Source organism: Schistocerca serialis, chromosome 5 (assembly GCF_023864345.2).
Source record: "Schistocerca serialis cubense isolate TAMUIC-IGC-003099 chromosome 5, iqSchSeri2.2, whole genome shotgun sequence".
Lineage (NCBI taxonomy): Eukaryota > Metazoa > Arthropoda > Insecta > Orthoptera > Acrididae > Schistocerca > Schistocerca serialis.
Genome location: NC_064642.1, coordinates 717,894,196 through 717,910,232, shown reverse-complemented (window position 1 = coordinate 717,910,232; position 16,037 = coordinate 717,894,196). Strand labels below are relative to the sequence as shown.

At 39.2% G+C, this 16,037-nt stretch overlaps 1 protein-coding gene across 1 annotated transcript in view; it reads right to left on the bottom strand.

Annotated features, from left to right (window-relative positions):
- Positions 1-16,037, bottom strand: part of LOC126481538 (leucine-rich repeat-containing protein 49-like) — a 148,524-nt gene that overhangs the window by 39,041 nt on the left and 93,446 nt on the right. The gene's annotated exons all lie outside the window — the stretch shown is intronic.

Sequence of the window (16,037 nt, the reverse complement as noted above, 5' to 3'; positions counted from 1 at the left end):
CATGTAGTTCCACATATGTCCATCAGATGTCAATACAGCCACCTTGCACTGAGGGAGTAACTATACTCGACTTCCATGATGCTCGTTCAACTGTCACATGCTCGAATTGACTCCATCTACTATAGTTACCTGAGAGCTGCTCATCTGCCTGCTATAGGATCAAGGCACATAAATGTAAGATGAAGGACTGTGTGAAAGTGAAACTTGATTCAAAATAATATGTCCTGAGTGCAAAAGATGGTAGTTGTAACAATGTTTGGGAGAGATTTTCATTAGTGACTGACAAGGATGTTGACTACATGTACTGTGGCAAGTGCTCTGTTCACATCACCACACATCTGAAGGTACATGTCTCTATAACACGATACAGTGTAAGTTCTGAAGCATTACCAGTTTCACTGAGAGCTAAGTAATTAAAAAGGTGCACAGAAATGTGGGCCAAAGACCACTGTCCATTTACATTAACATTAGATGTAGAATTTTTCACTTTACATCAGGAGCTTGTAAATGTCATTTCAGAGTTGGGACATGTAGACATTTGCGACATTTCAGCTCATCCTACGATGGTAGCACAAAACACTGTAAGACAAGCCAATGAAATACAAGTGAGTATGATACCTAGCATTATCTAGGCCATAGGCATGAATACATATGGATGTATGGCAGATACACAGACCGATAGAAAGGAAAATGTGTTACCTGTCTAGCACTGTGCACTTTGCTTATTAAGACAAAGCACTGTGAAATATGGTATTGGTGATGACTCATTTTTCTGAGAAGGAAATAAATCTGTCGAATTTATTAGGAACTATATTGAGGAAACTTTATTCAAATTGTTGGGAATTAATCCCAGTATTTTAATAAGATTTCATTTTCCAATGACCAAGGCATTAATATGCAGGGCACTGCAATCCTTTCAGTATTATGCATGCACTACACATGTTTTGAACACAGTCCTGGAACAAACATTGGATGACAATTATGTGATAAATGGACTTGGAGTGATTTATTTCATGACTTATGCTGCTTTAGATAGTGTCTGTTTAATAAAGAAAACAGGTGACATGAGTTCTAAGCAGAAAAGCTGGAAACAAGAAATGGAGAGTAAGTTTGTTTGGAATGCTATAGTATGTAGTATGGCAGTACAACAAAATCACACAACTGCTTCTTGAGAGAGGCATCTCTGAGAAACTACTGGCTGCGACAACACTGTAAAAGAAGTTGTGAAAAATGTAATAGGAATCCTGGAAGGTGAGAAGTTTCCAACAATTCAGTTTGTTTTGTTGTGCATGCGCGAACTGAAAAGTCATTGCAATACATAGCCTGAAGATACAGAGGTACATACAGGGTGACAATTATTGAACTATATGAAATAAAATCATCATCTAACAGTTTGTGTTAGGATGTTCAAACTGCATGGTTGGAAATGTGGAATGATGGGAATTAGTATGCGCTTGTGCATCATGAAGCCCACTTCCATTTGGATGGGTTTGTCAATAAGCAAAATTGGCATATTTGGAGGACTGAGAATCTGCACTACATGATCAAGAAGTCACTTCACCCTTCACAGGTGACTGTGTGTTGGTCAATGTCCAGTCATGGAATAATCGGTGTAATTTTCCTTAATGGCAAAGTGACCACCGAATGGTATGTGGAGGTCTTGGAAGATGATTTCATCCCCATTACCCAATGTCACTCTGATTTGGCAAGATGTTGCTCGTGGAAGACGGAGCTATATTCCATTGAAGCAGGAGAGTGTTTGATGTCCTGGAGGAGTGCTTTGGGGACCACATTCTGGCTCTGGGGTACGCAAAGGCAATTGACATTGGCCTCAATTGGCCACCATATTCTTTGGAACTGAACACATATGACTGTTTTTGGCGGCTATATTAAAGACAATGTTTCCAGCAATAACACCAAAACCATTGCTTAGCTGAAAACATCCACTCAGGAGGTCATTGACAGTATCGATGTTCCCACACTTCAGCACATCATGCAGAATTTCACTATCAGTCTGCACCACATCATCATCAATGATGGCAGGCATATTGAACATGTCATAACCCAAATCTGAATATCTGTAGTGATGTTTACATGTAGGATAAAGTGTGTGCATGCTATAGTTTGTAATTAATTTATGTTTTTAATCATATAGTTCAATATTCCCTCCCATGAACCATGGACCTCACTGTTGGTGGGAAGACTTGTGTGCCTCAGCAATACAGATAGCCGTACTGTAGGTGCAACCACAATGGAGGGGTATCTGTTGAGAGGCCAGACAAATGTGTGGTTCCTGAAGAGGGGCAGTGGCCTCTTCAGTAGTTGCAGGGATAGCAGTCTGGATGATTGATTGATCTGGCCATGTAACATTAACCAGAATGGCCGTACTGTGCTGGCACTGTGAACGGATGAAAGCAAGGGGAAACTACAGCCATAATTTTTCCCGAGGGCATGCAGCTTTACTGTATGGTTAAATGACGAGGTCATCCTCTTGGGTAAAATATTCTGGAGATAAAATAGACCCCCATTCAGATCTCCAGGCGGGGACTACTCAGAGTACGTCATTATCAGGAGAAACAAAAGTGGCATTCTATGGATCGCAGCATGGAATGTCAGATCCCTTAATCGGATAGGTAGATTAGAAAATTTAAAAAGGGAAATGGATAGGTTAAAGTTAGATATAGTGGGAATTAGTGAAGTTCGGTGGCAGGAGGAACAAGACTTCTGGTCAGGTGAACACAGGGCTATAAATACAAAATCAAATAGGGATAATGCAGTAATAGGTTTAATAATGAATAAAAAAAATAGGAGCAAGGTTAAGCTATTATGAACAGCATAGTGAACGCATTACTGTAGTGAAGATACACACGAAGTTCATGCCTACCACAGTAGTACAAGTTTATATGCCAACTAGCTCTGCAGCTGATGAAGAGATTGAAGAAATATATGATGAGATAGAAGAAATTACTCAGATAGTGAAGGGAGATGAAAATATAATAGTCATGGTGGATTGTAATTCGATAGTAGGAAAAGGAAGAGAAGGAAAAGTAGTGGGTGAATACAGAATGGGGGTAAGGGATGAAAGAGGAAGCTGCCTGATAGAATTCTGCACAGAGAACAACTTAATCATGGCTAACACTTGGTTTAAGAATTATGAAAGAAGGTTGCATACATGTAAGAGACCTGGAGACACTGGAAAGTTGCACATAGATTTAGGAACCAGGTTTTAAAATTGTAAGACACTTCCAAGGGCAGATGTGGACTCTGACCACAATCTATTGGTTATGAACTGTAGATTAAAAGTAAAGAAACTGCAAAAAGGTAGGAATTTAAGGAGATGAGACTTGGATAAACTGAAAGAACCAGCGGTTGTAAAGAGTTTCAGAGAAAGCATTAGGGAATGATTGCCAAGAATGGGGAAAATAAATACAGTAGAAAAAGAATGGGTAGCTTTGAGAGATGAAATAGTGAAGGCAGCAGACGATCAAATAGGTGAAAAGATGAGGGCTAGTAGAAATCCTTGGGTAACAGAAGAGATACTGAATTTAACTGATGAAAGGAAAATATAAAAATGCAGTAAATGAAGCAGGCAAAAAGGAATACAAACATCTCAAAAATTAGATTGACAAGGAGTACAAAATGGCTAAGCAGGGATGGCTAGAGGACAAATGTAAGGATGTAGAGGCATATATCTAGGGGTAAGATAGATACTGCCTACAGGAAAATTAAAGATACCTTTGGAGAAAAGAAAACCACTTGTATGAATATCAAGAGCTCAGGTGGAAAATCAGTCCTAAGAAAAAAGGGAAAGCAGGAAGGTGGAAGGAGTATATAGAGGGTCTATACAAGGGCGATGTACTTGAGGACAATATTATGGAAATGGAAGAGGACATAGATGAGATGAAATGGGAGATATGATACTGCATGGAGAATTTGACAGAGCACTGAAAGACCTAAGTCGAAACAAGGCCTCAGGAGTAGACAACATTCCATAGAACTACTGATAGCCTTGGGAGAGCCAGCCCTGATGAAACTGTACCATCTGGTGGGCAAGATTTATGAGGCAGGTGAAATACCCTCAGACTTCAAGAAGAAATTCCAATCCCAAAGAAAGCAAGTGTTGACAGGTGTGAAAATTACCAAACTATAAGTTTAATAATTTCACAGCTGGAAAATACAAACACTAATTATTTACAGATTAATGGAAAAACTAGTAGAAGCCAACCTTGGGGAAGATCAATTAGGATTCCATAGAAATGTTGGAACATGTGAGGTAATACTGACCCTACAGTTTATCTTAGAAGACAGATTAAGGAAAGACAAATCTACATTTTTAGCATTTGTAGACTTAGAGAAAGCTTTTGAAAATGTTGACTGGAATACTCTCTTTTAAATTCTGAAGGTGGCAGGGGTAAAATACAGGGAGCGAAAGGTTATTTATAATTTGTGCAGAAACCAGATGGCAGTTATAAGAGTCGAGGGGCATGAAAGGGAAGTAGTGGTTGGGAAGGGAGTGAGACAGGGTTGTGGCCTATTCCCCATGTTATTCAATCTGTATACTGAGAAGCAGTAAAGGGAACAAAAAAAATATGGATAGGAATTAAAATCCACGGAGAAGAAATAAAAATTTTGAGATTTGCTGATGACATTGTAATTCTGTCGGGGACAGAAAAGGACCTGGGAGAGCTGTTGAATGGCACTGACAGTGTCTCGAAAGGAGGATATAAGATGCACATCAACAAAAGCAAAATGAGGATATTGGAATGTAGTCAATTTAAATCAGGTGATGCTGAGGGAATTAGATTAGGAAATGAGACACTTAAAGTAGTAAATGAGTTTTGCTATTTGGGAATCAATATGACTGTCATAGTAGAGAAGATATAAAATGTAGAGTGGCAATAGCAAGGAAAGTGTTTTTGAAGAAGAGAAATTTGTTAACATCGAGCATAAATTTAAGTGTCAGGAAGGCTTTTCTGAAAGTATTTGTATGGAGTGTAGTCATGTATGGAAGTGAAACATGGACGATAAATAGTTTACACAAGAAGAGAATAGAAGCATTCGAAATGTGGTGCTACAGAAGAATGCTGAAGATTAGATGGGTAGATCATTGTAACTAATGATGAGGTACTGAAGAGAATTGGGGAGAAGAGGAATTTGTGGCACAGCTTGATTAGAAGAATGGATTAGATGGCAGGGCATATTCTGAGGCATCAAGGGATCACCAATTTAGTACTGGAGGGCAGCATGGAGAGAAAAAAATCATAGAGGGAGACCAAGAGATGAATACACTAAGCAGATTCAGAAGGATGTAGGTTGCAGTAGTTACTTGGAGATGAAGAAGCTTTCACAGGATAGAGTAGCATGGAGAGCTTCATCAAACCAGTCTCTGGACTGAAGACCACAACAACAGTTCTATATTTGTACCCTGTTCATTTAAATTACTGTAGATGCGCTACTTGTGCACTTAATTACAAAACCTCGGTTTCAGTGTGACCAACATTTTGGCAGTACAGTACAATGGTTGTATTATCACCTATTAACTGGGTAGTACAAGTGCTGAATCACAGATGAGAAAGTTGAAATTCTGACATTGCACAGAATATTAATAATTCTGTGGTCACCCTTCCGATTATTGGAAAAGATGTCTGTTTCTGATGGAGACGGCACATTAAATACTGTGTGTCAAATGTATAAATGAATATCAGTTTCTGATAAGCTAGAACAAAATTATAATGTGGCAATATTTTATTCTATTTCTTTTACATCTATAAATATTTATTTATGACAATTGAGAGAATGAGAGCCACACTAAGCAGCCAAGGCAATGAAGTCTCTGTTTTCTGAGTGATTAGACTGTGGGCCACAGCACATTCAACCTACCAACAAAGTTGATTTGTATTTGAGCTGAATGAATAGTTGTGATAATGAAGACCTTCTTGACAGACGAAAGTGTAACTGTAGTCTCTATCCCAAACTATCAAATTTAGCAGAAGAATGTTTTGTGTTCCATTGTCAAATGTGAATAGCAAAAGAAATTTCAGTGCAGTTTGGAACGTTATCTCAAACAGACAAAGCAAACTTGATCTGAAACAGTCGATTCATTGTAATTTATGCCAACAGGGAAGAATTTAGGGACAATTTTATTCTTGTTAGATTTCTAATTTGTTATGTGATAAAGTTCACATACGTGCATCTGAATCAATAAAGCAGGTGATGTTATAAAGAAAACAGCAGTGTGACTTCTCATTATGAGACCGATGAAAGTTAGAATTTCCATTGTTGTTATACACTGCTGATTTGGCTCCCTTCCATTCATTTTCCTTTCGCCTTTGTTGCTGTCATTTTTTACTTATCCACTGCTCATTTGTTCATTCTTTTATTGCTTTGTGTGTCTACACTTTCTTCTCCTCTACTGTACCTGTCTTCAGAACATGCACCAGCTGTCCTCTCTTGCTCAATTTAAATACCTGCTGTTATAATGGCCCATCACCCAAATAAGTGCCATTCTACAGCTCCCTGCTGGTGAAGGCATCTTTTTGAAAATTTATTTCCAATGCTGTTTTTAACATATTCCCCACAGCTAGCTAGTCGTGTCAACTTGACTTAGGCAATCATACATGTTTATTTACAATCTCATTGTATGATAGCATGTGTTTCTTACTGCCATGCATGTCAATTTGTAGTCAAACAAATTTATTTAAGTGTGTGCCTACTGCCTACTATTTCTTCTGACCTTCCTTCTAACCTGGTATGCAGCTCTTTATACATAACCTTACTCTTCTTCCAGTCTTAACACTTTGACCATAGGTTTCCACCTTCTTATTTTCAATTTTTTCAACTATTTTTCAGTCTCCTTTTGTCTCTCCACTATCTGATCATGAATTCCTAATCATTATATCTGTGCCAATTCTAAAACTCTCCCCTCCCCTGGCAAAACTGCTGTCACATGTCCTCTTTCTGAAATATTGGCTAGCACATCATATCCCACCTAATGGGCTTAACATTAACTTACCATTTGAAATAGTGTGTCAGGCTGTAGAGAAAGAAAGAAAGACTCAATCCCACACTACTCTCCAACCATGCCTTGTGGGCTTATCCTATCTTCCACATCTCCAATAACTTCCTTCCCTTCCATGAAACATACTGGTCCTGAACATCCACCCTGTAACATTGTTCTCAATCTTTCTGCCAAAACTCTGAGCCCTGCAGAAGTCTCTGTACTTTCTAAATGGCTCATCTCTAGCCATAAATCAAAGTTCACCCACAATGGATTTATAAAAGACCTTATTTTCTTTACATATTTTCTACAGTGGAAACATTTTTTTGACACACACCTGCTGCAACCTATCAGGAATATCTCTCTTCTAACTTGTCCTCACCTTCCTTTCCTAAATTCCTCCTGAATGAGTGCAACATAATGACTATGGAACGTAAAGCTATCCATAACCTGAAAACCAGTCCAGACCTTATCATCCTTCCTGCAGACAAAGGCTTGACCACAGTGATCATGAGTCATAGTGGTGATGTGGTTGAGGGTCTCCGCCACCTTTCCAACACTGCTACATACAAACCTAACAACCATAGTACCATCTGAGATGTCCACTATGACGCCCAGCATTCCATTTCAAAACCTGACACACCTGAATCTTTCTCCATACTCACACCAGCAACCCCCTGCATTCCCACCCGTCATCTACTCACCAAATTCCACACACTCAACCCCACAGGTCTCCCTATTGGTTGTCCCATTGTGACTGGGTACAATGCCACATCCTGGGGAACAGACCTCTACCTTTATTGGTGAACACCTCCAAACTGTTATCTGCAATCTCCCATTCTACATTGAAGATACTGTTCACTTCCATCACCACCTTTCCACAGTTCCTGTCCTACTACCACCAGATTCCTTGTTTGTCACTGAGGATGTAACATCCTTATACACCAACATCCCCCATGCCCATGGGCTTGTGGCCAGGGAACACTATCTTTTTCAATGTGCTCCTGATATGAAAACCACCAGTTCTTCCCTAGTCCTCCTAGTCAACCACGTCCTGACCCACAATTATTTCACTTTTGAGTCAAAATCTCTAAATAAATCTATGATACTGCCGATGGATACTCACATGGTACCATAGTATGCCAACTTACCTGTGGACCATTTATGGACTTATCCCCACCACCATGCCTCCTTATTTGTACAGCTCTGATCCTCTCTCTCTTCCCTTCCTGTCTCCCTCCTCACCTCCACTTTCCTCTCTTCCCACTCTGCCTTCCTCCTTACCAACACCTACCTCTCCCCTTCCACCCTTCCTCTTATATGCTCGTTTCATATTTGCTAGCTTGGCTGTTTGTACTCATTTTTGACCTGCTCTTTCACTCATGGTGAAGACTTCCTCAGTTTGGAAGCCCCTCCAGAGGCAAGAAGCCCTGCTACCTCTATAGCCATCCATAATTATGAAAGTGTTGCTGGTGCAGGATGTTTTTGCACAAAATGATCTATTGATTATGTCCCACAAAATGACCTATAGATTATGTCCCATAAATGTTCAAGAGAATTCATGTTGGGTGATCTGGGTAGCCAAATCATTCACTTGAACTGTCCAGAATGTTCTCCAAACCAACTGTGAACGGTTGTGACCCAGTGACATGGCACACTGTCATCCATAGAAATACCATTGTTGAATGGCTGCAAATGGTCTCCAAGCAGTTGAACTTAACCAATTCCAATCAACAATCAGTTCAGTTGGACCAGAGGGTCCAGTCCATTATATGTAAATACAGCCCAAACTTTTATGGAGCCAGCATCAGCTTGCACACTGCCTTTTTGACAACCTTGGTCCACAGCTTCATGGGGGTGCACCACACTTGAACCCTACCATCAGCTCTTACCAACTGAAATCTGGACTCACCTGATGGGCCATGGTTTTCCAGTTGTCTAGGGTCCAACTAATAAGGTCATGAGCCCATGGGAGGCAATGCAGGTGATGTCGTGCTATTAGCAAAGGCACTCGCGTTGGTCATCTGCTGCCATAGCCCGTTAACACCAAATTTGACCATACTGTACAGATGGATATGTTCATCATATGTCCCACATTGATTTCTGTGGTTATTTTGTACAGTGTTGCTTATCTGTTAGCACTGACAAATGTACACAAACAGCCCTGCTGCCTGTCATTAAGTGAAGGACGTTGGCCACTGCATTGTTCATGGTGAGATGTAATGCCTGAAATTTGGTATTCTTGGCACACTCTTGCCATTGTGGATCTCAGAATATTGAATTCCCTAGCAATTTCTGGAGTGGAATTTTCCATGCATCTAGCTCCAATTACCATTCTGCATTCAAAATCTGTTAATTTCTGTTGTGCGTCCATAATCACATTGGAAACATTTTCACATGAGGCACTTGAGTATAAATGACAGCTCTGCCAATGCACTGCCCTCTTATACCTTGTACACATCACACTACCACCATCTGTATCTGTGCATATCGCTATCCCATGACTTCTGTCACCTTATTGTACAGTACTGTTCTCCTAACTCTAAAAAAATATTGTCCGCAGATGATGCATAAGTTATGTGCAAACACAAAACCTCTGACAGTCTGGAGGTGGTGTGCAATAGTGTAATCAACAAAGTAGTCAAGAATTTCAAAAAAATCCATCTAAATGTAAGTGCTTCAAGGTCTGTAATAATGGAATTTAACACCTGGAAACAACTACAATTTGCTATGAAATTTTCCATAGGAAGTGACACTGTAAAAAGGGAAAAAAATGGGTTCAAATGGCTCTGAGCACTATGGGACTTAACTGCTGTGGTCATCAGCCCCCTAGAACTTAGAACTACTTAAACCTAACCAACCTAAGGACATCACACACATCCATGCCTGAAGCAGGATTCGAACCTGCGACCATAGCGGTCGCGCGGTTCCAGACTGTAGCGCCTTTAACCGCTCGGCCACTCCGGCCGGCTAAAAAGGGGAAAAATGGACAAAATTCTTGGGAATCACAGTCCAGGACAAGCTCAAATGGGATATGCATGCAGATACCTCAGCCTGAAATCTGTTGAAAAACATATGCACTATAAATACGATGAGCAAGTATTGTAAGGATATGTGCATACTAAAAACTGTATATGATGTGGTATATTTCAAGCTAAAATGTATAAAAAGTAATTACTTTCTTACAGTTGATATCTACTAACTCTGTATGTACGGTTAAAATTACTTTTCTTTTAGAAACATTTGAAATTACAACATTTTGGCACACTTAAAATTTCTATTATTAATTGTATAATCTGACAATATTTATTAAATTTACTTCTGGATTCATTTATAAAATAATGATATAAATTGGTGAAGATTCATTTGCCAACAAAATTTGTAAACTCTTTGGAATATTGTTAGTACTGCAGAATGAGGTAGTAGTGGTCATGCCACTGATATGATTGTATGTGTTTTTATGTATGGCAATAACAATGTAATTTGTGGTGATATAGAAGTAGAAATTGTAAAGGTGGTGTGGTACAGAAGAATGTGACATATTAAAAAAGAAAACAAAAGAGAAATTTGGAGCAGGCTTACTTACCATACAGTTAAAAGGAAGTCACGCTTGATCAAGGTCTGCGTCACTTTCTATTTTTGACCAGACTTAACGTCTGAGAAAAGAAATAATAATAATAATAATAATAATTATTATTATTATTATTATTATTATTAGAGATTTATTTCACTCCTTCCATCACTTTTCAGGAGTTTTTGAGAAGGTAGCCTACGATACAATGTTGACTCATTTATCTGAGCAGAACTTGTTACATTCCTCTCAGTTTGGGTTTTGTTAGAGATTCTCCACAGAGAAAGCAGTAAAAGACCTCGCAAATGAAATTCTGGCAGAGCTTGTAATGTTAACAGTGGTATCAGTCAGTCCAGTTTGTGTTTTTGTGACATAGAGCATAGGCCGGTTCATTCGTGGTTGGTTCTGTCTATCCAAGTTAGTGTTGTAGTCATATGGATTTCAATCCAATTGTAATTTTTTGTATAATTTTATCCAAAAACTCGTAAACTGAATAAAGTAATTTTCTGTACATCAAATATTTAATTAGAGCTTTTGCAATTATTAAACTGAAACTTAAAAAAAATTACAATTGCGAAAAGTATCAAATCAAAGTCTACGAATAAAAACTAAAATTTTTCTTGGAAAATGAAACACATTAATGAACTGTTTTGCTAAAAGATAAATCTGAATTGTAATAATAGTCAATGCATTTTGTAGATTAATTTTGTTGTTAAACATTCAGTTATTGTCTACTATCTATGGTCTTCATTTTACAAAAATTTTGAAAAATGTTTCATTTTTTAAGTTAGATTTTGGAGAGAGTTTATGGAGAGAGATAGCTGCTATATGTGACAGCTTTTGGAGAGCAGATGTAATTGTAGAATGGTCATTGACTAATAAGTACAATGTTCAATTTTCAGGAATAACAAGGTGTCTTTTGTCAAAAATGTGTTTGAAGGAAATTATTGTTTTAAAATACCAACAACCAGATAATCATACTTAATAATGGATTACAAGGAGCATGAAAAATTACAATGAAACTCAAGCAATGAAAATTGTACTGGGTGACTAAAAAGTATAAGTATATTTTTCTATTGTACTCTCATCTTCTTCAATTAATTGGTCTTACATGATGTTATTTCTTTGAATACAGCAGTAATTTTGAATACTAAGCATCTGATTCCAAAACTGGGAAATCATAAGCTAAACAAGAAAAATTATCCTGGTAGTATATTTTGTAAACCTGCAGAGGTCTTTGTATGGATCATAAAATTGTACCTGGTACACTAAAGTGCTGAAAGATTAATGACACCCATCTTGTATAAACAGAGTCTTATTTTCATACCTGGAAACAAAGTGTTTCATTGACAGGTTGTGTCATACACATAAAAAAGGATTAAAATGGGAGAACATAACCCATAGTGTCCCACGAGGATCAGTACTGGGCTCACTCTTGTTCTTAACCCACATAAAAGACCTTCCAATGATCTGCAACTGTAATGTTGCTACTGATATAAGCATGTTAAATAAGGGTACAAAGTCAACCTGATCTGCTACATCTACATCTACTTCTATACTCTGCAAACCACCATGAGGTGCATGGCAGAGAGTAGCTCTCATTGTACCACTAATTAGGGTTCATTCACATATGGAGTGTGGGAAGAACGAATGTTTGAATACCTCTGTGCATATAGTAATTATCCTAATCATATCCTTGATCCCTTTGTGAGCGATACTTAGGTGACTGTAGTATATTCCTAGCATCATCATTTAAAGCTGGTTCTTGAAACTTTGTTAAAAGACTTTCTTGGGATAGTTTACGTCTATCTTCAAGAGTCCTCCAGTCCAGTTCCTTCAGTATCTCTGTGACATTATCCCAAGGATTAAACAAACCTGTGACAATTTGTGCTGTCCTTGTCTGTATATGTCCAATGTCCCCTGTTAATTCTATTTGATGCATGTCCCACACACTTCAGCAGTATTCTAGAACAGGTCACATTAATGATTTGTAGCAATCTCCTTTGTGGACTGATTGCACTTCCACAGTACTCTATCAATACACCAAAGTCAACCAGCCACTTTACCGACAACTGAGCCTATGTGATCATTCCATTTCATATCCCTAAAAAGTGTTACATCCAGGTATTTATATGAGTTGGCTGATTCCAATATTGAATCACTGATATTACAGTCATAGGATACTATGTTTTTCCGTTTTGTGAAGTGCACAATTTTACATTTCTGAACATCTCAAGTAACTTGCCAATCTGTGCACCACTTTGAAACCTTATCAAGATCTGACTGAATATTTATGCAGCTTCTCTCAGACAGTACTTCATCATAAATAACTGCATCATCTGCAAAAAGTCTGAGGTTACTATTAATACTGTCTGCAGGGCCATTGATACACAACATGAACAGCAAGGGTTGCAACACACTTACCTTGGGCACACCTAAAGTTACTTCTACATCTGACAATGACTATCCATCCAAGATAACATGCTGCATCCTCCCCACCAACAAGTCCTCAATCCAGTCGCAAGTTGTAGTTGATACCCCATATGGTCAAATTTTTGACAATAAGTGTAGATCTGGTATATTTCGAAAATCAAGAAATACTACATCTACCTGACTGCCTTGATCAAAATCTTTCAGTATGTCATGTGAGAAAAGTTAGAGTTGGGCTTCACATGATCAATGTTTTCCAAAATCATGTTGATTGGTGTTGAGGAGGTCATTCTATTCAAGATGCTTCATTATGTTTGAGCTCAGAATATGGTCTACGATTCTACAACAAATTGATGTCAAGAATACTGGATGGTAGTTTTGTGGATCACTTGTAGACAGGTATGATCTCTGTCTTTTTTCCCCAAGAACTGGGCATAGTTTTTTGTTCAAGAAATCTACAATAGGTTATTGTTAGAAGAGAGGGTAACCCAGCCACAAATTCAGTATAGAATCTGATAACGATTCTATTGGGTGCTGGAGCTTTGTTCAGTTTTAATGACTTCAGTTGTTCTCAGCACTACTGACACTAATATTTATTTGAGTCATCTTTCATTCATCATGGGGCAGTTCCCCTGGGGTTTCCTTTGTAAAGAAACATTTGAAAATGAAGTTAAGCATTTCAGATTTTTGCTTTGCTAACCTCAATTTCAGTTCCTGTCTCATTCGTGAGGACTGGACACTACATTTGGTGCCACTAACAGCCTTTACATACAACCAGAATTTCTTTGGGTTCTGCGAAAGATCACTTGACAATATATTGCTGTGGTAGTTATTGAAGGCATCATGAACTGCTCTCTTAATAGCTAATCAAACAATGGAAAATCCAGGATGGAATGTAACAATACCAGAGAAGGAAAGTTGCTACTCACCATATAGCGGAGATGCTGAGTTGCGGTAGGCACAATAAAAAGATTCACACAATTAAAGCTTTCGGCCATTAAGACCTTTGTCAGCAGGAGACACACACACACACACACACACACACACACACACACACACCTGCAATCTCAGAGAGGACTGATGACCATAGATGTTAAGTCCCATAGTGCTCAGAGCCATTTGAGCCAATCTCAGAGAGCTGAGACCACACTGTGAACACCAGCACCAGTGCATGATGGGAGTGGCGACTGGGTGGGGGTAAGGAGGAGGCTGGGGCAGGGGGGGGGGGGGGGGGAGGGATAGTATGGTGGGAGTGGCAGACAGTGAAGTGTTGCAGTTTAGGTGGAGGGCAGGAGAGGTGTGGAGGGGGGAGGGGGTAAGTAGCGGAAAGGAGAGAAAATAAAAGACTGGGTGTGGTGGTGAAATAATGGCTGTGTAGTGCTGGAATGGGAACAGGGAGGGGGATGGATGGGTGAGGACAGTGACTAACCAAGGTTGAGGCCAGGAGGGTTATGGGAACATAGGATGTATTGCAGGGAAAGTTCCCACCTGTGCAATTCAGAAAAGCTGGTATTGGTGGGAAGGATCCACATGGCACAGGCTGTGAAGCAGTCATTAAGATGAGGGATATTATGTTTGGCAGCATGTTCAACAACAGGGTGGTCCACTTGTTTCTTGGCCACAGTTTGTCGGTGGCTGTTCATGTGGACAGACAGCTTGTTGGTTGTCACGCCTACATAGAATGCAGCACAGAGGTTGCAGCTTAGCTTGTAAATCAGATGACTGGTTTCACAGGTAGCCCTGCCTTTGATGGGATAGGTGATGTTAGTGACCAGACTGGAATAGGTGGTGGTAGGAGGATGTATGGGACAGGTCTTGCATCTAGGTCTATTACAGGGGTATGAGCCGTGAGGTAAGGGACTGGGAGCAGGGGTTGTGTAAGGATGGACGAGTATATTGCAAAGGGTTCGGTGGACAGCGGAATACCACGGTAGGAGGGGTGGGAAGGATAGTGGGCAGCTAATAGCTAAATGTGTTTCATTCAGCACCTCTCTATCTACAGCCCTACGCTTGGTTTTACACCTATTAAGCAGTAATCTCTGTTTCTTTAGAAGTTTCCTTATCATGACTTTAAACCATCAAGATTTCCTCCCATTATGAAGTGTTCTACCAGGTATATATCTGTCCTATGCATGGTCAACTATTCTTTTAAACTTGAGACATAGTTCCTCTGCATTCTCCTGACCTGTGCTGAAAGTTCCATGTTCCTCATTGAGATACGACACTACCAAATTTTTATTTACTTTCCTGAAAATATAGATCTTTCTGCTTGTTTTAGTTGTTCTTTGCTGCCACAACTTTTTCATTGTCACTGATATATCAGTTTTGATGTGGGCATCCTCAAAGAGGCCAGGTATATTTGTTGCGTTTAGATCTAATATGTTGTTGTTGTTGTGGTCTTCAGTCCTGAGACTGGTTTGATGCAGCTCTCCATGCTACTCTATCCTGTGCAAACCTCTTCATCTCCCAGTACTTACTGCAGCCCACATCCTTCTGAATCTGCTTAGTGTATTCATCTCTTGGTCTCCCTCTATGATTTTTACCCTCCATGCTGCCCTCCAGTAATCTAATATATCCCCATATATCTAATATATCCCCATCATAAGTGTGGTTTCTAACTATCTGCTCTACATAGTTTTCAGAGAAAGCATTTAGTGAAGTTCCACAGGATGTCGTATTACACCTGCCACTACCAAAATTAAAGTCTCCACTGATGATTGCAGTGTGGTTGGACAGCTTACATACAAGTAAATTAAGGTTTTCTCTAAAGTTTTGGGTTACATCAGGAGAGAACTCTGGTGGGCAATAGAAGGATCCAATTATCATTTTAGGCCCACCCCTGATACTGTGTCTTGCCCAAACAGTCTTATATGCAGCTCCAATTTCTATCTTATTGGATATGAGTTTCTTGTTTATGATATTGCTATCCTCAGTTAAAGTGAAGAAGAATTACAGGACCTATTACATGGAATGAATACAGTGGAGCCTTGCTTGAGGAGCGCCTCCCATAACATGCAATTTGCATAACAAGCAAAAGAA